The 27,545-nt window shown below is 37.5% G+C and overlaps 1 pseudogene; it reads right to left on the bottom strand.

Annotated features, from left to right (window-relative positions):
- Positions 1-10,730: 10,730 nt before the first annotated feature.
- LOC121479773 lies at positions 10,731-27,254 on the bottom strand (annotated as a pseudogene).
- Between the last annotated feature and the right edge of the window lie 291 nt (positions 27,255-27,545).

The following is a 27,545-nucleotide window of genomic DNA, read 5'->3' on the forward strand; positions in this document are numbered from 1 at the left end:
ACTTGATCAATACATGTAAATAGCCTGGACAAGAGAGAAAGTATAGATTTGAGAGTTTCAGCAATCTTCTACAAGTTCTAAATTTAAAGAATAGTTTCATATTTGTACATTAAATGGTATCACAAGTTTTGTAGTGTGCAAAAACACTTCTTAAAGCTGTGATACTATTTAGACATTCAGATCATGTTATTATGAAAAGAACAGTTTCTATAATTTGTGGAGTTTGAATAAAAGTAAAAAATAGTATGTAAATACTTCACTAAGTTGTGTTGTTACTAACAATATCAGAACTGAGTCTCATGGATGGTTATTACAACATATTGATCCAGCAGAAGTAGGCAGTTCTGTGACTACCAAAATGATTAGTCAATTTGTTAATAAATCAAACTCACTGTTGTTTGTGAAATAGAAGAGATTGTCTTTTCATTTTCAACCAGATATTATTGATAGGGATTAGACACAGAAAAGAGTGGATCAATCCAGACAATAATCAAGGAGATACAATTAGTGAAAAATTCTATGAAGTTAATACCCTGTTTAGAGAAGTACAAATTTGATATCTTAATAGTATCATATTTTCTAGGAGAGATAATTTTAATTATAATAGACTATATGATGTAACAAAATTAATTTAAAAGTCACTAGAAATTTATTATTATTAATTTCAAAGTCACTACTTTTGATTTTGCATTTCCTAATCCATGTTCCCATATTCCCATCATAAGATAATTTTTTCTAAAAATTGGTTTATTTATGGGGATCTTTTAAGCTATTCTTCATCTCTAAGGTTCATCCTATGAATTCTCATTCATTGTATCAGACAATATTTAGTTTAAGAAACACATATTTCCTTTATTTTTCATTTGTTTTTATTGCAGTTTGATTTGCGAACATATAGTATAACACCCAGTGCTCATCCCATCAAGTGCTCTCCTCAGTATATTGAAATTCTATAATAAGTTTCTCAAGTTCATTGCTCAATAAAATATAGTTTATTATATAGTATATTATTTAGTAGTTTGTTAATAATATTTGAGTCAAAATACTGCCTCAATTTCCTTTTGCAGTAATGGGTTCATTCACTTAAAACCAGACAGATTCCAATTTTTTATACCCATTCATCACAAAACTGCCTACTGTAGGCTTACCACAAAACAGACAGCAGTAATATTTTAAAAGCAGAGAAGTATAACAGGAATACAGAGACCTCAAAATGTCTCTTACTGAAGATGCTGGCAGTATGGAAAATTAAGCAGTTGCTCACCTCTCCTCCACAAACACATAAAAAACCATGAGTAGAAGATTTAAATTAAAAACAGTTTAATTACAGAGGGGCAAGATGGTGGAGAAAGAGGGGTCCTCAACTCTCCTGGCCCCACAAACTTACCTAGATAACTTTCAAAACATCCTGAACACCTGTGAATTCAACCTAAGATTTAAAGAGAGAACAGCTGGAACACTAGAGAGAGAAAAGTTTTTACTTCTAACAAGGTAGGAAGAAGAAAAAATAGATATATAAAAAAGAATAAAGTGGGAGAGGGGAACCACGAGTAGCTGGGCTAAAAGTGAGCGATGAAAGCCTCTGGGACAGGAAAGCCCAGCCCTGGGGAGATGGGAACTTTAAAAATGCACAGCAGAGTTTTCCCTGACAGAAAAATGCTTAGCAGGGAAATCAGGCAAAATACCAGGAGGGGCAGTGAAGCCTTGAGATTCCTGGAGTCACCATAAGAGGAAGTGCACCAGGGGGAAAACTCACTGAAAACTGCAGTCCAATATTGGTAAAGGGCTGGAGCACCGAAGCCCTCTGGGGCATTTGGGAGAAGTCAGTTGGTGGGGGGGGGGGGCAGATCTAGACAGAAGTGGCTGTACTCTGATCCCTTGGAGAGAGGCAGTCCCTGGGAGCACGGTTCCAGCGGCACAGAACCATGGATCCCAGGGCACACAAGTGGACAAAGCCAGCAATCCTGCAATCCCCCTGGGGCAGGCAGAACTGAGGAGAGCACAGGAAAGCAAGAACTCTCCTGCTGCTGGGTGCCCCAAAAGGTGTGCAGATCAGCATACCGGCGCCAAGCTCCAGGAGCATTAAGGCCAATGTGGACAGGGAGACTGCGGTTAGTTACTCACGGGGAGCTGGAAACCTGTCCACCACCACTATTGTTTTTCCTCTTTGTTTCACCTTGTGCCTGGGAGAGGCGGGGCCTCTGGGGAACAAAGGCCTCACAGGAGAAACAGTACATACTAAGTCTAGCACCTGGCAAGGGGCGGGCCATTTCTGCCCAGGCACAGACACCTGAGATTCAGCACAGCAGGCCTCTCCCCCAGAAGAATTGCTGAAAGTACAAGGGAAGTGCAAGTTTATTGACTAAGCAGCACTGGAAAGCTCCAGGACTGAGGGAAAATAGCATATAAGACTAGGGGGCCCCTTTTTTTTTTCTTCCTTTATTTTTCTTTTTCCCATTACAACTCGTTTTTATACTGGACTAAAAATTTCCAATATTTTTTTCTCTTTTCCCACCTTAACTAGAGTATTTTATCATTTTTAAGTTTTTTCCTTTTTGACTTTCATATTTCTACAATTAAATCACTTAGATAGGGCAGCCCCTGTGGCTTAGCAGTTTAGCGCCACCATCAGCCCAGGATATGATCCTAGAGACTCCAGATCGAGTCCTGCGTTGAGCTCTCTGCATGGAGCCTGCTTCTCCCTCTGCCTGTATCTCTGCCTCTCTTTCCCTCTGTGTCTCTCATAAATAAATAAATAAATAAAATCTTTAAAAAAAATAAATAGATCTCTTAGATATATTTTTCACTTCTGGATTCCCTTGAACGTATTCAATTTAATTTGGGTAGATATACAAAATATGGGGTTTTGTTTTTGTTTTTTCTGCCTCATTTTGTTTTACAATGGTAGAAGTTAGGACTTTATAAAACACGACCAACATACAACCAGAGCCAAGTGGAACACCGTGTTTGTTAACTCAGTGAGATTATAATCTCTCTTCCTTCCCATTCTGCCCCCCTCTTTTATCTTGTTTAAATTTTTGTGGTCCATGTTGGGGCTTTATATAAGTATTGCTGGTTTATATAAATTTGGAATTGAGCATCGTCTAACATACAGAACACATTACACACAGAACCAAGAGAATCATGCTCTAGGACCCCTCAGGTAGATTACATTCTCTCTCCACTACCACTTTCTCATCACCACCGCCACCCCTTTTTTTTTCTTTTTCCTCTTAACTTTTTTCTTTTTCTTTTTCTTTTCCTTTTTTCTTCTTTGTTTTTGGTTTTTGGATTTTTATTTTTACTACTTTGTTTTAAAATTTGTTTTTCACTTTAGTGGTCTTTTTGTTTTACTTTGTTCTGTTCTTCTATTTCTTTCATTTTCTGGTCTCTGACCTCTTTGAAATCATCTAGGGTGTATTTTACTTAGGTTGTGGTTGATATTTTTGACTCAGCCTGCTCATGCAGCCACTCTGCACTGGACAAAATGACTAGAAGGAAGAATTCACCACAAAAGAAAGAAACGGAAACAGTACTCTCTGCCACAGAGTTACAGAACTTGGATTTCAATATGATGTGGGAAAATCAATTCAGAAATACAATTAGAAAGCTACTGGTAGCTCTGGAAAAAAGCATAAAGGACTCTATAGACTTTGTTACTGCAGAATTGAGATCTAACCAGGCCAAAATTAAAAATAGATTAAATGTGATGCAATCCAAACTGGATGTTCTAACTGCTAGGGTTAATGAGGTGGAAGAAAGAGTGAGTGACATAGAAGACAAGTTGATGGTAGGGAAGGAAACTGAGGAAAAAAGAGAAAAATAATTAAGAGCCCTTGAGGAAAGGCTTGGGGAAATAAATGATAGCTTGAGAAGGAAGAATATACATCTAATTGGAATTCCAGAAGACGCTGAGAGGGAGAGACTACCACAAAGTATATTTGAACAAATCATAGCTGAGAACTTCCCTAATCTGGGGAAGGAAACAGGCATTCAGATCCAGGAGATAGAGAGGTTCCCCCCTCCAAAAAAAAAAAAAAATCAATAAAAAACATTCAACACCTCGACATTTAATAATGAAACTTGCCAATTTCAAAGATAAAGAGAAAATTCTTAAAGCAGCATGAGACAAGAGATTTTTAAGTTATATGGAGAGAAATATCAGATTAACAGCAGACCTCTCCACAGAGACCTGGCAGGCCAGAAAGGGCTGGCAGGATATATTCAAGGTCCTAAATGAGAAAAACATGCAGCCTAGAATATTTTATCCAACAAGGCTGTTATTCAGAATAGAAGGAGAGATAAAGAGCTTCCAAGATAGGCAGAAACTGAAAGAATATGTGACCATGAAACCAGCTAAGTAAGAAATATTAAGGGGGATCCCGTAAAAGAAAAAGGAAGCTCAAAGAAATAATCCACAAAAACAGGGACTGAATAGATAATACAATGACACTAAATTCATATCTTTCAATAGTAACTCTGAACATGGATGGGCTAAATGATCCCATCAAAAACATAGAGTTTCAGACTGTATAAAAAAGCAAGACCCATCTTTGTGCTGTCTACAAGAGACTCATTTTAGACCTATGGATACCTCCAGCCTGAAAATGAAGGGGTGAAGAACCATTTAACATTCATGGTCCTCAAAAGAAAGCTGGGGTAGCAATTCTCATACCAGATAAATTAGAGTTTATCCCAAAGACTGTAGTAAGAGATGAAGAGGGACACTGTATCATACTTAAAACATCTATCCAACAAGAAGATGTAACAATTATGAATATTTATGACCCTAATATGGGAGCTGCCAAGTATATCAATCAATTAATAACCTAAGTAAAGACATACTTAGATAATAATACACTAATAGTAGGAGACTTCAACACAGCACTTTCAGCAAATGACAAATCTTCTAAGCAGAACATCACCAAAGAAACAAGGGCCTTAAATTATACACAGAACCAGATGGATTTCATATATATATTTATATATACATTTATTTCATATATATATATACATATATATACATTTTATATATTCATATATATATATATACACACACACACACACACAGAGAACTTTCCATCTGAATGCAACTGAATACACATTCCTCTCAAGTGCACGTGGAACATTATCCAGAATAGAGCACATGCTGGGTCACAAATCAGGTTTTAACCAATACCAAAAGATTTGGATTGTCCCCTGCATATTTTCAGACAACAATGCTTTGAAACTAGAACTAATTTGCAAGAAGAAATTTGGAAGAAACTCAAACATGTGGAAGTTAAAGAGCATCCTGCTAAAAGATGAATGGGTCAACCAGAATATTAGAGAAGGATTAAAAAGTTTCATGGAAACTAATGAAAATGAAGTTACAAATATTCAAAATCTTTGGGATACAGCAAAAGCAGTCCGAAGAGGGGGGAATACATCACAATACAAGCCTCCCTAAAAATAATTGGAAAAAACTCAAATATAAAAGCTAACCTCACACCTAAAGGAATTGGAAAAACAATAGCAAGTAAAGCCCACACCAAGCAGAAGAAGAGAAATAAAAAGATTCAAGCAGAACTCAATGAAATAGACATGAAAAAACTGTAGAACAGGTCAACAAAACCAGGAGTTGGTTCTTTGAAAGAATGAGTAAGATAGATAAACCCCTACCAGACTTATTAAAAAGAAAAAAAGACTCAAATTAATAAAATCACAAATGAAAGAGGAGAGATCACAACTAATACCAAAGAAATACAAACGATTTTATAAATGTATTATGAGTAGCTATATGCCAACAAGTTAGGCAATCTAGAAGAAATGGATGCATTTCTGGAAAACCACAAATTACCAAAACTGGAATAGGAAAAAATAGAAAACGTGAATAGGCCGATAACCAAGGAGGAAATTGAAGAAGTCATCAAAAACCTCCCAAGACACAAAAGTCCAGGGCCAGATTATTTCCCAGGGGAATTCTATCAAACATTTAAAGAAGAAATAATACCTATTCTACTAAAGCTGTTCTGAAAGATAGAAAGGGATGGAGTACTTCCAAACTTGTTTATGAGGCCAGCATCACCTTGATTCTGAAACGAAAGACCCCACCAAAAAGGAGAACTATAGACCAATATCCCTGATGAACATGGATGCAAAAATTCTCAACAAGACACTAGCCAATAGGATCCAACAGTACATTAAGATTATTCACCGTGTCCAAGGGGGATTTATCCCCAAAATGCAAGGGTGGTTCAACACTCGTAAAACAATCAACAAGATAGATCATATCAACAAAAGAAAAAACAAGAACCATATGATCCTCTCAATAGATGCAGAGAAAGCATTTGACAAAATACAGCATCCATTCCTGATCAAAACTCTTCAGAGTACGGGGATAGAGGGAACATTCCTCAGCATCTTAAAAGCCATCGATGAAAAGCCCACAGCAAATATCATTCTCAATGAGGAAATACTGAGGGCCTTTTCCCTAAGATCAGGAACATGACAAGGATGCCCACTTTCCCCACTGTTATTCAACATAGTACTAGAAGTCCTAGCCTCAGCAATCAGCGAATAAAAGGAAATAAAAAGTCATTAAAATTGGCAAAGAAGTCAAACTCTTCCTTTTCACAGATGACATGATACTGTATATAGAAAACCCAAAAGACTCCACCCCAAGATTGCTAAAACTCATACAGAAATTCAGTAGTGTGGCAGGTTACAAAATCAATGCACAGAAATCGGTGGCATTTCTACGCACTAACAATGAGAGATTAAGGAATCAATCCCACTTACAATTGCACCCAAAAGCATAGATATCTTGGAATACTTAGATATTCCTAAGATACTAAGGAATAAACCTAACTAAAGAGGTAAAACAGCTATACCGTAAAAACTACAGAACACTTCTGAAAGATATTGAGAAAAACACAAAGAGATGGAAAAACATTCCATGCTCATGGATTGGAAGAATAAATATTATGAAAATGTCTATGGTACCCAGTGCAATTTACACATTTAATGCAATCCCTATCAAAATACCATGAACTTTCTTCATAGAGTTGGAACAAATAATCTTAAGGTTTGTGTGGAATCAGAAAAAACTGTGAGTAGCCAGAGGAATATTGAAAAAGAATACCAGAGCCAGGGGCATCATAATGCTGATTTCAAGCTGTATTACAAAGCTGTGATCATCAAGACAGTGTGGTACTGGCACAAAAACAGACACATAGATCAATGGAACAGATTAGAGAACCCAGAAATGGGCCCTCAACTCTGTGGTGAATTAATATTCAACAAAGCAGGAAAGAATATCCACCAAAAAAGGACAGTCTATTCAATAAATGGTGTTGGGAAAATTGGACAGCCAGGAGCAGAAGAATGAAACCAGACCATTCTCTTAGACATATGCAAAGATAAACTCAAAATGGTTGAAAGATCTAAATGTGAGATAAGAATCCATCAAAATCCTACAGGAGAACACAGGCAACACCCTTTTTGAACTTGGCCACAGCAACTTCTTGCAAGATACATCTATAAAGCAAGGTGAAACAAAAGCAAGAATGAACTATTGGGACTTAATCAAGATAAAAAGCTTCTGCACAGCAAAAGAAACCGTCAACAAAACTAAAAAACAACCTACATAATGGGAGAAGATATTTGCAAATGACATAGCAGATAAAGGGCTAATATCCAAGATGTATAAAGAACTTATTAAACTCAACACCCAAGAAACAAAAAATTCAATCATGAAATGGGCAAAGGACATGAACAGAAATTTTACCAAATAAGACCTACACACGGCCAACAGGCGCATGAGAAAATGCTCTGCATCACTGGCTATCAGGGAAATACAAATCAAAACCACAATGAGATACCACCTCACACCAGTGAGAATGGAGAAAATTAAGACAGGAAACCACAAATGTTGGAGAGGATGTGGAGAAAGGGAAGCCCTCTTGCACTGTTGGTGGGAATATGAACTGGTACAGCCAACTCTGGAAAACTGTGTGGAGGTTCCTCTAAAAGTTAAAAATAGAGCTACCCTACCATCCAGCAATTGCACTGCTGGGGATTTATCCCAAATATGCAGATACAGTGAAACACTGTGACACCTGCACCCCAATGTTCATAGCAGCAATGTGCACAGTAGCCAAACTGTGGAAGGAACCATGATGTCCTTTGACAGATGAATGGATAAAGATGTGGCATATATATATATATATATATATATATATATATATATATATACACACACACACACATACATACAAGTGGAATATTACTCAGCCATCAAAAAGGATGAATACCCACCATTTGCTTCAACGTGGATAGAACTGGAGGGTATTATGCTGAGTGAAGTAAGTCAATCAGAGAAGGGCAATCATCATATGGCTTTACTCATACGGAGAATATATGAAATAGTGAAAGTGATTATAAGGGAAAAGAGGGGAACTGAGTGGGGAAAAATTAGAGAGGGTGACAAAACATGAGAGACTCCTAACTCTGGGAAATGACAAAGGGTTGTGGAAGGGGAGGTGGGCGGAGGGTTGGGTTACTGCGTGATGGGCACTGAGGAGGGCACTTGATGGGATGAGCACTGGGAGTTTTACAATATGTTGGCAAGTCGAACTTCAATTTAAAAAAAAATAATTATATAGGTTAACTCAAAGGAAAGAAACCAAATTAAAAAAATCTAAGCCAAAAAGATAAGTACATTTATATTTTAGCTGCTTCCAGGACTTACTCTAGATCTTAGTCACTGGAGTTTTAATATTGAAAAGGACATAGGAAATGACTCTTATAGCATATGGAGGCAAAAGCTGCAATTGAGTCCCCTACTGAAAACCTAGAGCTTACAAGTACTGTCCTGGCCCTATTAGGAGAGTAGGAAAATGCCACACACCAGTATGGATAAGAAGAAATACAGTTCATCTTTGTCAAAAGATTTTGTAAAAAAAAAAAAAAGAGGGAGAAGGGAAAGGAAGAGGAGGAAGAGGAAGAGGAAGAAAAACGAAGGCAAGAAGCCTTCAAGGAGAAATGAAAATTCCAGTTACGATGTGAGCCTAGGGTTGTCTTATTCCAAAGCTCTTGTTCTTTGCTTTGGTTTATGCTGACTTTCCTTTCTCTGAATTGTCTGATATTTATGTAGACTAGAGGTTTTCTCTTGAATTCAGAACCAAACTTAGAACTCTTTACATACAAACTCTTCTTACATTTATGCATATCACTCTCCTAGCCTTGTTAAACTCTTTTTTTTGGGGGGAGGGGAGGTAAAGATGTGATATATCTCCTATTTTTTCCACAATTATTTTCTAGCATAGATCCCAAAGTTCTGTAAACTATTGTACATCATACTAAAGCAGTGAAAACTTCAGCCCCCCCACCTCAAAGCTAAATTAATCCAGAGACTGAATCTCATTATGTCACAATGTATGTTCCAGAGCAGAATTTCTTTGATTCTCTCTAAAATTACACCTGAGCTAAAAGGCATCATTGCAATCACAAAATCTCCTATCCTGGAGAAAGCTACAATCTGAGAAAGGATGCAGGTAGATATGAATATTGGATTTTGGTAATGAAGTCCCCTTAAGAACAATCTAGACGTTATGCTTGTGTTATTAAAAATGGGAAGTTCGGTGACCAACTTGTTGCCCATAGAACTCCGAAATACTTCTTGATTGGCCAGTAGTATACCACATATGCAGAGTCCTGTAAAACTATACATTCAAACATGTATTAAAAGTAACAAGATGGGGGCAGCTGGGTGGCTCGGTAGGTTAAACATCTATCTTCGGCTCAGGTCATGGTCTCAGGGTTCTGGGATTGAGCCCCTTATTGGGCTCCTTGCTCAGCAGGCAGCCTGGTTCTCTTCCTCTGCTTCTGCCCCTGCCCCCCTCCACCCCCCCCACCCCCGCCCAGTGCTGGTCTCTCTCTCTCAAATAAATAAATATTTTTAAAAAAAGTAACAAGATTATTCATTCTTCTATTGTGCACACATTTCCATGAACAACAACAGTGAGAATGTGATGAATGTCATAATACAGCCATCAAATTTGTGGTTGAAGAGGTAAAAGTTAATTGGAGGTGGGCACTGGAACTGACTCTAGGCTAGAATCTGTAAGTAGGTGTAAGCATTATAGACATCCTTTTATTTCATCTCTAGTAACCAGTACCACTTCCCACCAGGGCTTATCATGAAGTTGATGCTTGACATATGTATTCCCAAGCACAATATAAATATTAAATAAATTTATCTGATAGACTGAGATTTAACAGTTTATGGGAAATAATTCTAGAGTAATTTGCAAGCCAGGGAATCTCAAAGCGGGGATCCTGATTAGAAAGAAATATGGAACAGAATGGGGTATTCTGAATTATAGTCATTAGAGTCACATTTTCATTATTATCCATATTTAAATAACTCCTGAAATATTTTTATTTAGCATTTGCCTTTAAATCTACTCATTTAAAAACTTAATCAATGACTTTTTCTCCTCAAAACTTTAATCTAAAAACAGAAAAAGAAAAAAAAGAATGGAAACTTAATGGTTCAAGTAAGGAGAAGGGAGAGGAGCATGGACTTGAGGCTCTAAGCCTCTCCAGAGAAAGTCCTTGTTCTTGAAGTGTCCTCTTTGAGCAGGAGGGTAGAGATAGGCACAATCCCTCAGTCCCAATGCCCAGCTCTGTCTGGAGAAAAAGGCAAAGTCACAGTGGTCTGAAGGCCTGCTGGAGTGGCCAAAGGGTCACTTGCAATAGTTGGCTACAAGCTTCTTGGAAGGGATGCCCCATGTTTCTTGTGAGGCAGCCTGAAAGATGATGAAATCTTTCTAGAGATGCTTATCTGGCTCCCAGATAGCTGCCGCAGTCCCACAATGATAGAAACAGCTTAGTGAGCACAGTTTCGTTAAAGTGTTGCCTGTAACCTTCCCTCACCAGTTGGTGGGCATAATAGATCACGCCAATGTTGTTGGCTGCATGTTACTGCCAAATTGGTAGCCAGGCCCATGGGCTGTCTTCAGGGTCAGACAAGAACAGATCACACACAGACAAAAGCATGGCCCTATGCTGAGGCACCCCTTGTTTTTAATCAGTCATCTGAATATGGTCTAGAGTCTAGATGGAGGGAGAGAGCACCCATGCATGCAAAGACTGAGAGGCTAAGATAGTCAAAGATCTCAGGTCAGTAGCACCACATGGTGACCAAGCCATATTTGTGCAGGCACTCATCATAGAAGCCATATGACCAGGGGATCTGGTGACTCTTGTGGTTCCCCAGGATCTTGGTGATGTAGTCAGCATATTGAACATTGAGTACCAGCAGCAGGAGGAATGCTTCAATGCCCAGAATCCATGATCCATAGTCTCCTAAGGAAAGGTCATTGCTCTCAGGCACTCACCATGCACACCAAACAGCTACTTAAAGTCACAGAATTGTCCAAGGATGTCACCACACACTGTGACTGGTGACTCTGCCCTCTGCCCATTGCTCTCTTCTACCAAGATCTCTCCTGTCTTAGTGCACAGATTCTTGACTTCACTCTCTTAGATAATCTTAGGGCATCTGACTGCCCATAAAGGTCGCTGATCTTCACTCTGGCCCCACAAACGGAACCCCCACCTCTGCACAGGTCAGAGCTGTCACATACCAAGGTGTGTGATTCTGACTCTGGCTCTCAGGCTCCCTGACTTCTGCTTCCTTACACTTTGACCCCTTGCCATGTTGCTTAACCTTCCATCTCGTATCTTTTTGTAGTTTTTCTTCCTTCTTACCTCTAGTCTTCCTCACCCTGCTTCTCTTGATTTCCATTCATTTCTTCTTCAGATTTTGTTTAACCATTTCTTCTTCTTTTGGGTGGGTTCTGTTATTAGTCCATATTCAATGTCCTATATTCTATCTCTTGTTCATCAAGTTATCTCCCCTCAAAAACCAGATAACTCTTTAAAAACCATTTACAGATGCCCACCTACAAGGAAATATTATATTTTATGAAAATATTATAAGTAAATATAATATGGTAATTTAATAATAAGGGATAGGAACACATGTTATGCATTTTATCAAAGCCAATACTATGGAGAATTGTATTCCTTGAAAAATGGCTTCCTGTAGGAACAAGAAAACAAAAAAAAAATGTATAGATAATCCTAAGTAGGTGATTAGGCAATAACTTATATTAACATATACAAATATAAGAGATGAGATTTTGTCTTACATTATTGTGTTTTGAATTTAAATGAAGATATTAAGTTCTTCTGAAAATAAACAATGGCATGGAACAATTTTCCTCTCTTTTGAATTAATCGGTTTGGCCATATTTTTCAATGAAGGTTAAAAATAGAATTATGATGCATTGCATATACATTCTTCTTTTCCTTAATTGCTAATTTGCAGAGGAAGAGGGTTTGATAGGTAATTCAAAATTTCAGAGAATTGAAATTAATTCTGCCAAGTAATTTTGTACTGTTACGATAAATGTTTTCAGTAGGGTCTATGTGTGCATGTATGTGTGTCTACCATTCGGACTAGAAGTTGGCACCTACCATTTGTCTAGGATGGTCCACATTCAGTATCAGTGACTATTGACAAAATTTATGGTAGCCAAATACAGACAAAACAATTGGATAAATTCTGATAGTAACACATTTCATGGACTTTGACTCACAAAATGGATAGATAGCTTCCTGAAAGTATTTTTAAAACGACAACATCATCTATGAGACTCCAGAAAAGGTACTAAAAAGCTAAGTTAAGGGAGAGAAAAGGTGAGAACAATTATCTATCTTTAGAGCAAAACAAATAATCATGATGTAAATTAGGTTCTTTACATAGGGAATAAATTAGCACTCAACAAAATAGCTTAAAAGCAAACTACCTTCATAACATCAGAAGTAAGAGAAGAGGAACTCATCTCTTTGCTTTGCTGTCTTGGCCAGATCTGACTGCACAATGATGAAAAAGATTGATGGTGTCTAGGTCCGCAGTTTGTTTTCCCATCTTCTTTTTATATACCATCTTCACAGAAGAGTGTCAACATGTATTGATCTTTCTTCTTACTGCTCTGCCTTGAGAGGCCTACTTTCTCTAATACGTTATCCCACCCCAACAAAAGAATGATCTAACCAAAGTCTAATAATTCTGCAATATGTTGGAAAGTATGTTTGTTTTAAAGGTTTCTTCCTAATCTTCCAGAAAACATTTCTCACAAAAGACAATGTTGTGTCTACCAGGGCAAGCGTATGTCTTTTTGTCTTATTTTTTTTAGTCACTTAATACAAATTTAAGGAACTTTCTGGAGTTTGGAAGTCTCTGAATATGTGTGATTCAGGCAAATAAAGTTTGGTTCAAATGTGGAGATGTGATTAATTTCAGAGGACTTGGTGACATTTTCAATGTGCACATCAAGGATTAGGAGATATATAAGATAGGAAGCAAATGCCAAAGAGAGAACAATTATGGTTTGCTAAACACTGCATAAGACATGGGTTTTTGTGCTGTTTCTGTATCTCTAACTGCTAGGATTTAGAGCTCACATAAAGTCATAAAATGTTCTGAGCTGAATTAATAAGTGTTTTGTGTGGGTATAAGGAAGTCATTTTAAAAGTATCGTCTTGCAAGAAGCTAAGTTTAATTATCAGTGACAAGGAAGTATAAGGACAAAATTACCTCATTCACCATTAGGGAAACCTTCATTTTAACAAATTTGAAATATTTGCATTTGACATCTAAAGCCAGACTAGATGGCAGACATCTATATAGGGGGATTAGATTCAAAGGCAGACACGACTATATTTTCAATGCTGGAATGTTATAGCACCCAAATTTAAGCTGATTTTATAATATTGAATATGTATTTCATGCCTGGCAGTGAACACTGCAGTAATTTAATAAAGTGTCATTTTATTATAGAAATCTATTACTGGAGTTAAATTTCCCATGGAATTCTGTACAAACACCTTTCTTTAATGTTACTCCTTGCCTTGCCTTAGAGGATTAAAGATACTGTAATATGTAATCTGATTCTGTCAGAATAGGAGCCTACTCTCACTTGTTTCAAACTTTGATATAAGAGTTTAAGTATTTTTTTCTGTAATTTGATGCTCATAATAAGTTCACAGCTGAATTTGTATAGGAAAAAATTCCATTATTATTTGACTCTAGCTTTCTGTTTGGTATTCCGACTGCTAATCCATAAAATTCTAAATTTTTTACAGTTTTTTTCTTTTTTTAATGGCTGTATGATCCATCAGCACATGAATATATCTCCTATCATTTATCTGTATTTAGGCTTTCCTATTGTTTCCCAGCTTTACTAAGATATAACTGGCATGTAGCATTGTATAAATTTAAGGCGTACAGCATGTTGATTTGATACATTTATATCTTGTAAAGTGAGTGATTACCACCACAGTGTTGGCTAACAACTCCATCACGTCTCATAATTATCATTTCTTTTTGATGGTGAAACATTTAAGATGTACTCTCTTCAGTACATAATACAGTATCGTGAATTATAGTTCCCATGCTGTACATTAGATCCTCGGGACTTATTCATCTTATAGTCACAGGTTTGTACCCTGTGACCAACATTTCCCCATTCCCCCCATCCTGTCATAATCACCTTTCTACTTTGTGATTCTAGGAGTTTGCCTTTATAGATTCTACATGTAAGTGATACCATACAGTATTTGTCTTTCTCGGACTTACCACATTTAGCATAATGCCCTAAAGGTCCATCCATGTTGTCATACCCAATCTCTCTCATGAGCTGAATAATATTCCATTAAATAATATACTCGTATATAACACACATCCTTATCCATCTGTTGAAGGTGAATGGTGGAGAAGGGTGAGATTGGAGTCAAAAGTATGACCAGGCCCTCCATGTCTGAACATTTAAAACTACACTAGAAATTTAGGGAGTTATAAGTATTTCCATTCTCAATAGGAAATCTTCGTTTAGATTTAGGATTTATAAGTTCTGTTTCTCATTGTGTATTTTTTAAATTTTTTTAAAGATTGTATTTATTCATGACAGACACAGAGAGAGAGAGGCAGAGACACAGGCAGAGAAAGACGGCTCCCCACAGGGAGGGATGTGGGACTCCATCCTGGGATCCCAGGATCATGCCCAGAGCTGAAGGCAGATGCTCAACCACTGAGCCACCCAGGCATCTTTTTTTTTTTTTTTTAATTTTTAACTAATATCTACACCCAACGTGGGGCTTGAACTCACAACCCCAAAATCAAGAGTCACATGCTCTCCCAACTGAGCCAGTCAGGCACCCGTCATTGTGCACTTTGTAGATTTTAAGGGGGCTCACAGTTAAACTTTCTTCAGGAATCTGAAATTTTCTTTAGGAATTCCTAATTAGTGTGCTGCCTATTATTGAGACATGTAGTAGCTTCAGAATTTTATTAAAAAAGGTATATGAAAGTATGGAGTATGGATTTTGAGGACAAATTATATAATTAAATACATGAGATTTCTAGGGATATTGCCAAATCGGTTGAAGGAATTCAGGATTTCTTTAAAATGTGTTTGAGGGATCCCTGGGTGGGTTGGTGGCTAACGTGCCTGCCTTCAGCTCAGGGCATGATCCTGGAGTCCTGGGATCAAGTCCCACATCAGGCTCCCTGCATTGGAGCCTGGTTCTCCCTTTGCCTATGTCTCTGCCTCTCTCTGTGTGTCTCTCATGAATAAATAAAATCTTTAAAAAAAAATAAAAAATAATAAAATGTGTTTGAAACTATACCTATTATCTAGTTTTACCACCAAATAATGTGACCTTTTTTTTTTTTTCTTGTCACTGTTAATGGGGAATATGGTGGTAAAAAGATTGGATGGGAGGCATGTAGCAAGCATAGACATTTAGGTAAGGATAGATTTGGGCCTGAAAAACTAAGAATGCCTGGCACATACTACTTCATACCTAACAGTACATTTTATAAATATGAATTATTCTTCATAAGGAGACAAACCACAGTTAAATCCCTTCCTTCCACTTTTAAAAATTTCCATCTCTCTCTTTCCACTCCCCACCATAGACAAAAAATTTTAAATGTCTACTTTATGTTCTTTTGTTTTGTGGATCTCTTATAAAATGTATTTTACTTTTAAATTTTAATTAAACACATATGTATTACCAGTACCCAGATCAAGAAATATAACATAATCGCCCCAAGTGCCCCAATTCTCCCTCCCAGTTACTTCCTCCCATAAAGGGAACCATCATTATGATTTCTATCACCTAAATTAGTTGTGCCTATTTTGAACTTTATATAGTTGGGATCATATGATATATACTCTTTCATTACTGCTAAACATTATGTCTCTGAGAGTCATCCAGATGGTTATGTTTAGCAGTCTTGCCTTCACTTTCCATACGTTTTTTTTTTATATTATGAATATGCCATACTTTACCCACTCTATTTTTGTTGGACTTTGAGATTTTCCAAGGGGGGAACTATTATGAGTAGTCCTACTCATGCACATGTAATTTGGTAGACATATACGTTTATTTCTCCTGGCTATATCCTTAGTAGTATAATTGGCGGATATCATATGCTATAAGTTCAGCTTTAGGATACAAAGTCAAAGAATATTCCAAAGTGGTTTTATTTTATTTATTTTTTAGAGAAAGAGAACAACAGGAGAGGAAGAGAGAGAATCTTTAGCGGCTCCATACTCAGTGTGCAGAGCCCGCTGAGGGGCTCAATCTCCTGACCTTGAGATCATGACCTGAGCCAAAATCAAGTCAGATGCTTGGCCAACTGAGCCACCCAGTCACCCCCAAAGTAGTTTATTTATTATGTTCTCATAACTGTGAGAATTTCACTTTTGCTAATACTTGGTACTGTTTTTATAATTTTATCTATTTTAGTAGCTGTGTAATAATTTCTGATTATGAAGTTATTAATAGCCTTATTGAGATATAATTGATATATAATAAGCTGCACATATTTAAAATGTACAATTTGATAAGTTTTGACATGTATACACCCATGAAACCATCATCACAATCAAGACAATGAATATATTTATCATTGCTAAAACTTTCCTTATGTCCTTTTGTAATTATTCCATCTTGTGCCTCCTTTCCTCCCCTTCACCAGAGCAATCACTGATATCTCTGTTCCCATGTACATAATGTTTGTATTTTTTCTTCTAACTGCTTTAATTTTTTTTTTAATTTTAAGTCATTTGACTGTAACGTGTCTTGGTGTCAATTTCTTCATATTTTTTGTGGTGGCTGAAGTTGTACCACAGATTACTTTTGTTTTGACCATATTTTTTCTGTGTTGAATATTATTGCAAAGTTTTTTGGTTAGGCCTTCAAGTCGACTGTGTTGTTTTTTTTTTCTTCTGCAACTTCTAACATCCTATTAATCCCATCTGGTTAATTTTTCTTTCCCCCAATTTTTTTTCTCTCTAGAATTTTAGAATTCTCATTTTTATTTTATCTTCCAGTCTCTCATTAACATACTATGTTTTCTTTTACCTTCTTAGACATATGGAATACAGTTTTAAAAGTTCTTTCGGGGGCTTCTGGGTGGCTTAGTCCATTAAGCATCTGACTCTTGGTTTCAGTTTGGATCATGATCTCAGGGTGGTGAGATCGAACCCCAAGCTGGGTTCTGCACTCACTGGGTAGTCTGCTCAAGATTCTTTTCCTCTGCCCCTCCCTACTCTCTCTTTTAAAAAAAGAAGCTATTTTAATATTGTTTTATACTATCACTTGAGCAATTTAATTTCTGGGTCTGTTTGTATTGGTTGCATTTTCTCTACATTAGGGATATTTTTCTGCTTCTTTGCACACTTGGTAACTTTTGATTGAATGCTAGATAGTATAAATTTTAACTTTTCAAGTGCTAGATATTTTTGTATTTCTATAATTATTTTGGAGGTTTGTTCCAGGATGCAGTGATTGACTTGGAGACAAATTTGATCTTTTGGAAGGTTTCCTATTAAGCTAGGATAGGCATGGCCAGAATAGCCTGTATTATAAATGTCTGTTCAAGCCATTTGCCCTTTTTGTCTGTTGGGTTATCTACATTTCCTTAAATATTTTAGCATATTCATTGAATATATGAACTATTTATTGAATGCATATAGGAAATATGCTCTCCCAGTCTGTGGCATGCTTTTGAACTTGCCCTCAATCAAAACGTTTCCTGAAAAAGAACATAATAAATATTTCCCTCCTAGAACAGAGTTATCTTCATTGTAACAGAGAGATAAATGGGTTGTCAAAAGGATGCAAGTCTAATGGTAGGATTTTTATTACCAGTTCATTATGCCAAGAAGTTCATTGGAGCCCTTCCTGGTATCTCTCTAAGTCATAGCACTATTATACCATCTTCTCTAATGCTGCTAGGATTGATTGGTTTAGGTTCTGTGTATAGAAAGTAAGGACAAGCTTTCCTTATGACACATGTTTGCCTAGAGTGAGCCCTACAGACCTTTTTAAAAAAAAAAAATCTCTGGAACCTGTTCATCAAGAAACATCATAAAATAAATGCACTGGTCTTCCATTTTATTAAAAACATACTTTTGAAGATGAATGTTTATTCAGAGATGAAATTGCCTATAGGAATATTTTCCTAGAAATATGAATCATCCAGTGCTTTGGCTTTTCATTAAAAAAAAGAAAAGAAAAGAAAACACATCTTTCTGCTTAAATGCATCTAAATGGGAACTTGTTATATCAGCTATTTGTTTTTCAAAGTGAAAAGGGTCAATTAAATAGCTTCAATTTAATCACTATAAATTAAATAATTTTCATTTTTTGTCCAAGTAATTTCCAAATATTCATTATCCCCAAATCATAGTGGCTGGGGAATTAGCCTCCTTATTTTTCCCTACCTTCCATCTCAGATAACATTAATTCACTTATTCTTTAAGAAATAATTGCCTACTATGATGCAAGACACACTGCACTAAACACAAACTTTTTTCCAAAGGAGATTAGAATTTAGAGGGAAGAAATATGACTAGAGGCAACAGAGATCAGTACAGCCTTTGGATACCAGGTGCTGGTCGTCTACCTTGTTAGGGACTGATACCTAGAGGAAGAGATATCTAAGTTGACTTTTGTGTAAGATATTTAAATGTTACATCTTAGCATGTAATAAAGTCAGTGAAATCTCTCTGGGCCTAGACAGAGTTGCCTTTCCTAAATAAGTGAATATTGTAAGTATTTAAGTATGGTTGTGTCTGATGTGTTTATAAGGGGGAAGCATGGGGGAAGGAGTAGGAGAAAGGAAGAAATCTATAGATAATTATAACTAGGTTCTTTCGGAGAAACCTATGTAAAACAGAGTAGTATATTGCCACTAGTCAATATCATCATCATCAACAACATCATCAAATTTGCACCATTAACTGAGCCTCAACTCTGGCCTAGGTGACATCCATGCATGGAAATTTAGTGTCCATAATTGTTCTGCTTAAAGTCTTGCTGTCAGTATTTATCAGAACAAGGAATGGATTCAAAGGTATTTCCTTAAAGACATGATTTTTGCACTTCACTTGGGTTTCTCAGAGATCAGCCTGTATAGTACACTCTAATACAGTAAACCTGGAGTCAGGGAACTGCTTGATGAAGAACTTGAAGCAATAGGTCCATAAGAGACATACAAAAGGCTCAGATAAGTAGAATCTTTTCCATCTAGAAACTAAAAGAATTAAAAGTAATAGATAATTTAAAGATGACAAGTAAAGCTGTAACATAGAAACTTTAAGTGGCAAGACCCAGAAAGACAACCCAGAGATTAAGTGGCTGGGGGTGGCATGGAGTGGTGGTGTGATGGTAGGCAAATGGCTGGTGGTTGTGCCTGGAAGGATTGCTTACTTTGTTCACTAAGTTAGCTAAGAAACTTGAAACCGGGATCCCTGGGTGGTGCAGCGGTTTGGCACCTGCCTTTGGCCCAGGGCGCGATCCTGGAGACCCGGGATCGAATCCCACGTCAGGCTCCTGGTGCATGGAGCCTGCTTCTCCCTCTGCCTGTGTCTCTGCCTCTCTCTATCTCTCTGTGGCTATCATAAATAAATAAAAATTAAAAAAAAAAAGAAACTTGAAACCATAATGGTTATATATCCTCACTGTCTAGAGTTTAAAGGGGATCAGACTATGCTATCCCCAAATATGTCATTTTGGCATAATAATTATTTTAAGCTGAAGGCAACTGAGAATTAAAAGATATGCAAGAAGAGTTCCTGCCCCCCCCCTTATATGTCTAAAATTGGGGCAGAAATTCTGCTCTGAGGAAGGTACCCAGGAAGAGGAGCCCAGCTCTTATAATCAGAGACAGGGAGTCATACTAAGATGAATCTGTATAAACAAACCTTATCTTCCATGATACTTATTTCCTGTGTATTTCTTACTCACTCTCTCACAATTTATCACCATTAGAATCCGGAGTCCCCTTTCCACTTTCTAGCCACTTCTCCACAATTTATTGCCCTTTGTTAAAATGGTATATAATTTCCTAAACTAATCAGTTCTTCGAGTTTTCACTTCCTTTCTGCTACTTCTGCTATGCACCTAAAAAAATATTCACAACAATAAAACCTGCATCCAGGGTGCCTGTGTAGCTCAGTCAGTGAAGCGTCTGCCTTCAGCTCAGGTCATGATCCCAGGGTGCTGGGATAGAGCCCACATTGGTCTCCCTGCTCAGTGGGAGGTCTGCTTCTCCCTTTCTCTCTGCCACTCCCCTTGCTTGTGCACTCTCTTTCTCTGTGTCAAATAAATGAATAAAAATAAAACCTGCAACCTTTCCCCCGTTAATCTGTTTTGTGTCATTTTAATTTGTAGGTCCCAGCTACTCAAGATAAAAGCATAGAGGAAAGTTATGTTTCCTCCCCATCAATCTGGACCCTAGACTTTTTTCATTCAGGAGGTAACATAATGCAGTGGGGAAGATATCTAGCTAGGAGTTGAGATATTTATTAGTCTTTTCCCGGACCTAGTTACCTCTGTCACTAAGTTAAAGGGTTCTACTGCAAGTCTTTGTGCCTTAATTTCCTTATGAGCATAATAAAAGAGAAAAGTATGGCAAATAGGATTCACTTCGTGACTGGAGGGCTTCGGCGGAGAGGACTGAGAAGCCACATGTACCATCATTACTAATGTCTACAGTAGGTGCTAGAGCAAAGCAATTCTAGCATATGTGCAGAATATTTACTGTCTCTGGAATAAGAGACGCATAAAATTTCTTCCACTTCCGGCATTTGATGAATCAGCTCATACCTTTTAATGGGTTGTTGATATAGGCTGGGAAAATTTAGCATGTTTCAAATCCCACTTGAGGGAAAAGTGGGCAGATGCCTGATGTAATGGTAACAATATTTAGGGGAGAATGAAATCCCTTTTGACTGTTGGGTGGTAAAGCAGCAATTCAAGATCTACCAAGAATGCAATATTCCATTGATCCGTGTTGTCCAAAAATGGTTTGGGCACTACAGATGCCTATAATAATGTATAATATATAGAGATAGACCCTCCACTCTAGTTCTAATGTTCAGATTAATTGGCTGTCCTGGAAGCAAAATCGGTATTGCTATGACGAATGTGTTTAATATTATCAAAGACGGTTTCAACAAACTGATAATGGACATTAAGTTATTCCAGTGTGAAACAAATTGTATTCATTTAAATGTGACCATCTCTGTAACATGTTGCATTCAGAATTTCAGAAATTTGTTCCCACATAATTTTACTCCCACTTCTTTGTCCCAGATGCAGATGTAGTTTATGTAGAAGCAGACATTAAAATAAGTCACTCAGGGCAGACTTCCTTTCATTTACATAATGTTCTTTGGGGGAAAAGTATTAAATCAATTTTAACCTGTTTGGGCCTGCATCCAAATAGTGTGCAGGCCTGCTTAAGGAGAATCGGTTTTGAAATTTGTGAAAGAGATCATATGAAATGCATTACTCAATTAAGTAAAGGAATTTAGGCTTTATTATAGAATATTGTACCATCTGCCGGATGAATATAACTAATTAAATTTGACTTGGTATGTGATTCTAACAAACAGTTGAAAAATGAAAATTCTACAATGAATTCTTCAGCAGCACCTGAAATGATAGATACCCACTGGGAAAGATTGCATCCAGCCCTGCTCACGTTGCAAACAGACTTTCCATTGTCTGGCTGCAGTCTGCATAATGTTTGCATTAAAAAGCAGGTCAGATTCAGTAACTACTCACAAGCAACACGGAGAGCCCAAATGCAATATTTGTCTGCTATTGTCAGAGAACTAACAAGGTAACATGATGCAATCAAAATGGTTGCAAAGCTTCCCTAGCCACAGAAAAGAAAGGACTACTTTGCTCTGAAGTGTACTGCCAAATCCCCTGCTTAAAAGAGGACACCAGAACAACGTTGTACAATACCCGTTGTTAGTAATACTGCAGTAAGTTGAGATGCTCCAGTGACAAATCAAGCCAAAGCCATCCGGCTCACTGGTCTGGGATACGAGGCAGTCAAACCCAGCTGGCTCTATAGGCATCAGTTGCATCTGTCAAATGTATTATGTCACTTTGACAGGAGAGCTGTTAGGGGAACCCAAGGGTTTAGAAAGTGTAGACCAAATGCTGTATAAGCTTATTAATATAGATGCTAAGATAACGAAATGATTTGTTAAAAGAGAAATATTTCTCTCCGAAATGTGACTACTCGGTGTCAACTACTGAAGCATCATGATATTTGGCTTTTTCACTTTCATCTTTGTACCCAGATGTTCTTATTCTGTGCTGACATAGCCTTGGTACCCCGTATCCATCAAGTGCTTCATTAATTGAGCACCGCCAAGAGTGCTGGTGTTATATCTTTTATGGGAACTAAGTCTTTTGAAGATTTAGTCATCATTTCACTGGTAAAATTAATACATTTTCATATTTAGATGATGCCATGTCTTTTTTAAAAATAAAATAATAGTATATCATTTTCTTAAAGAAAGGGGCATTTCAAAGCATTTCATTTGTTCAAACAGTTGAGCGGTAGTCCTTAATAAGGAGATGAATGAGTGCAGCTGGTCCTGGGATCCATACGTGTGAGAGAATAGTGTCAAGAAGCTGATCTATATAATTTGGCGATAAAGGCTTCTGAGTAGCATATGCTTCCACTTTTGGCTGCTGGTGTTTATGAAGCACTCAGCATCATCACTCTTCCAAAAAGAGTTGGGGTTGAACAGAAAAGAAAACAGAAGATCTGTCTGAGAAACAGAAGGAGTTGATACTATTAGGGCCTGTATGGGGAGAAAGTTTTCTCAAGTTTCATTTGTGCAGGAATTAAGGATCTGTGGGAAATGAACACTTTGGAATTAATTAGCTCATCCAAATACCGAAGTTATTTTTCTATAGCTATTTTCACTGGTATGAAAATCATGGTTATCTTCAGGGCCTCTATAAGATAGCTGAATTTAAAGTAACCTGTTGACATATGGGAATGATAGGAACAAATGCCAAATTGAAATAAGCAGAAGGAACATATGAAATAAATCACTAGAAAGCTGAACACATGTAGGTAGAGCTGGCCCAATTAGACTTTGGAAAACCAAGAAAAAAACGAATGAGATAAATGCTTGTGGTAGCAGTTGGGAAATAAAGTAATTCTCCTGAGGTCAGAAGAAGCTTCAACAAACAAACCTGAGCTATCGGATTTGAAGGTAGCTGTAACAAAATTCCATCTAGAAAAGCCATCAAGCCCTATTCCTTAATTGTATATTTATTAAGGACATTTTACAGGATATCCCTGTTAAGCTGACCTGCCTGTTTACAATATGTGTTCACTTAAGGATGGATTTCTAAACATATATCATTTGCCAAGGTCGAAAATCTCCAACATCTTTTATAAATATATTATCCAGGCATTATTCACAGACTGGAACTATTGTCCTGGGGAGAGGATTTCTAGCAGGTCTCTGTGGGATTTCCTATTCTAATATTGTCTGAGGACGTGCTGACCACACATCAGTCCCGAGAAAGGGTGACTTGCACCTGTGCTCATTGGAAGAAGCATCCCATCAACCCGGGGCACTGGGTCTTCCTTTCAGTAGCCTAGCTGAGGTGGTGCTGGCCTGGAAGAATCTTGTCTTACATTTGAAGTTCCTCTTGAAAATTGTTTTGAGCCAGTCCGTCAACAGGTGTATGCTTTCTCTGCCAGATAGCAGCAATTAAGATATCAACTGCTATTGCCTTGACTACAGAGCGGGAGCAGGAGGCCATGATGTACTCATGGGGCGCAGTTTGGGTTAGAGGCAGCATCTGGATTTCTGTAAGGAACTGGTTTTATCCAGATTCGCAGTGGATTTGAATGAGAAAAATGGCATCAAATGACATTCTCAGGTCGCAAGAAGGTCATGTGGAACAGAACCTTAGAAAGGACACTCATTCAGGCCTGCTTTTCCCACAAGGACTGGATATAGCCACTCCTCTCTCTGCCTGAGAAGTGGTTGTGAATTTAAAGAGTAGAGACACACTTTAGATTTTTGTTGGATTTTTAAAAACTAGTTTCTCAAAGCTTTGGTATCCATATGTTAGAAAAATAAACATTTTGGAAGAGGGGATATAATTTTGCTTTTTTCCTTTCTTAATTTGATGTGATGTACCCATTGCCATTTCAGGAAGCACTATTCACTGTTACGCCCCCTGACTCCTACTGTTTGGTTCCTTTAAAGCAGGGTCTGAAACAACATTATTAATACTTACAGCTATTATTATTAAGTGCTCACTATGTGCCAGACACTGTTCTAGGCACTTTGCCTGTGTTAACTCATTTAATCCTTCCCCCAAACACTGAGATAGGTACTAGTACTGTTTTCATTATATGGATAAGCTGAGGCACAGAAACATATTTAATCTTAGAGTACTCCTATTCATGTTGCTAATTCCAGCTAATATATTTCTTAATGTACAGCGGTAATGTGGGGGACGCCTGGATGGCTCAGTGGTTGAGTGTCTGCCTTTTGCTCAGGTCATGATCCCGGGGTCCTGGGATAAAGTCCCACATCAGGCTCCCCACGGGGAGGAGCCTGCTTCTCCCTCTGCCTGTGTCTCTGCCTCTCTTTCTGTGTCTCTCATGAATAAAGAAATAAAATCTTTTAAAAAATATATTTTATGTGGGAGGATTATGCTATAATCTCTCCCTTTGGCATCCTACTTTCAGTCCCTGCCCTGGGTCGGACCCTACCGAAAACCTATGCTGAATCAGTTGTTTTAAGACTTGATGCTGCCTTTAACCTCTGGCAACAGTAACATTTATAACTCAAATCTAATAAAAAGCATGATATTAGCATATTTCTTAATATTCACTGGCAAAATTAATCAAGTATGTTTCTCTTTAAACAGCACTGATTGATCGCTTCGCTCATTGTTCATAAACTCAACTATTCAGTGAGTGGTGAAAACCAAAATGTGGGAGTCAAGACCTCAGTTTAAATCTGGTTTCTGCCATTTACCAGTTATGGTAAATGATCTCAGGCAGGATCCTCTAGCCCACGGGGTCCTTGGAATCAGACATACCCCAGTTCTTAAAATTAACTGCAGGGCCTTGGATACATTAACTTCTCTGAGCTCAGTTTCTTTATCTGTAAAAAAAACCCACAGGAGAATAAGCTGAGTACTTGGCCTTGGGCCGAGCACAGAATGTACACATTACATTGCACTTATTATTAATATATAACTTTTCAGGGAGAAAGTATTTGTTGTGTCAAGGTAGATGCAAATTGGTTCCCAAGGAAAGGCAGGAGTGATGTGATCAGGATTCCAGGATCCACACTGCCCACTGCCCACCATGTACTTCTGTTCCAGGAAGCCTCTTTATCCTAAAGGTCCAGAGCCAGGAGTGAGCAAGCACTGGGGAAAGCATGAATGCAGAGGGACTTGCCCAGTGCTCCTCCTGACTGGCCTATCTTCTCATCCCTTTTCACCTTCAAAATAGCACATATTTCTTCCTCCTAAGCAGCTGTATGGGCCATTATGGATTGTGCAATCCAACTCAGATGTAAAGTAGGCCCTTGCAAGCCTCAAAGATCATTCACAGGGATTTGGCTGATTATGAGGATTATCATCAACTTGTACAGATGTAGAAATTATTGGTGCTTAGTTGAAGAGAGCCAGGTGTCTGGAAAGCCAGACACAGATAGTCATATGTACAAATATAGAATGAGAAGTTTTAAGGGAAAAAAAAATGGAAATGAGATACTGCTTTTTTCCCTCCCTTTCTTATTGCTCTCTGCTTTGGAAGACATTTAACTGATCAAAAAGTAAGCTTACTTGCTCTCTCACTTTATAAATGGTATTCTGTATACGTACATTACGCCTGATAGTTTCTTCTTAGTATTCAGTATTCTCTAGAAGAGATGCTTTAATTTTCCCTTTGTTTTTTGTTTTGTTTTGTTTTGGACTTTGGGTATGGAGGCTTGAGGTGACACACTTCTTGGTTTATGACTTTCACCATCAAGTGACAACGAAAGGCTCTGATTCAATGGACTGATTGCCTTCTGTCTCCCTTTCCCACATCCATTTGCCTCCCTCCACTCACATGCTACCATTCTAATACCATTCATATAAATCATTTTAGTTGGATGTGTTCTTATAAAACGTGGGCCTGCATTATTCATTTAAATTAATGAACATTCCTCTGCTCATTATCTTTTATACTACATGATAGAATTAATGTTACACGACAGAAATTACATGATGGAAGTTTCAGTGTTCTTCATTAGGTTAATGCCTAGATATTTTTTTATTTTTCTATTTTTTTATGTAGGAATATAGTTTTTGGTTGTTAGGAAGTTTGGAATCTCATTTTTATTATATTTTCCATTTGTTGCTGGCTGGGCTTTTTTAGCTACTGCCACAATGATGCTAATAAGAACCTAAATAACAACAAGCTCAGTGACTATAATAGAGACTTAGTTTTTATTTTTGATTATAGTTCACATTACTTATTGCTGGTTTTATTAGCTGTAACTCCAGCAATGTGGTATAATAAGCCAATCCAAAACTCCATGGTTTACAAAACTAAATATGTCTATTTCTCTCTCAGGTGTCCTTACGTTGACTAGGGCTCTCGGGACTGGACGAAGAACAGCTGATCTTGGCTCCGGGCTACAGGTTGGCTGCAGGACCACTCTATATGGCTCTCCATTCTCCTTGAAACGGGAGATACCTAAGGAATATTCTTCTCTTGGTGACTGGCAGGAGCGCAAGAGAACCAAACTGAACCATTCAAGTAGGTGGAAAGCTTTTGTTCTCATTCAGTCCACTAACAGACCATTGACCAAAACAAGTCCCATAGCCAATGCCAACATCATTTTGGAATGAAGTGTCCTCTGCCATAATGGGACTGGAGGATCACAGTGCCTAGTTATACAATAGAGGATATGGATATATAATTCTGATATATAATCCCTACTGAGGTAGATAAATTCTCCTGATTTTTTGTGAGTTCTTTTTTTATACCCTTGAATTCTCTTACCACTGTTAGTTGTTGAAACTTGTAGATTTCCAAAGGCAGGTAATTTTATAGTTTGTATGTAATGAAAGTT

Source organism: Vulpes lagopus, chromosome 21 (assembly GCF_018345385.1).
Source record: "Vulpes lagopus strain Blue_001 chromosome 21, ASM1834538v1, whole genome shotgun sequence".
NCBI classification, from domain to species: Eukaryota; Metazoa; Chordata; class Mammalia; order Carnivora; family Canidae; genus Vulpes; species Vulpes lagopus.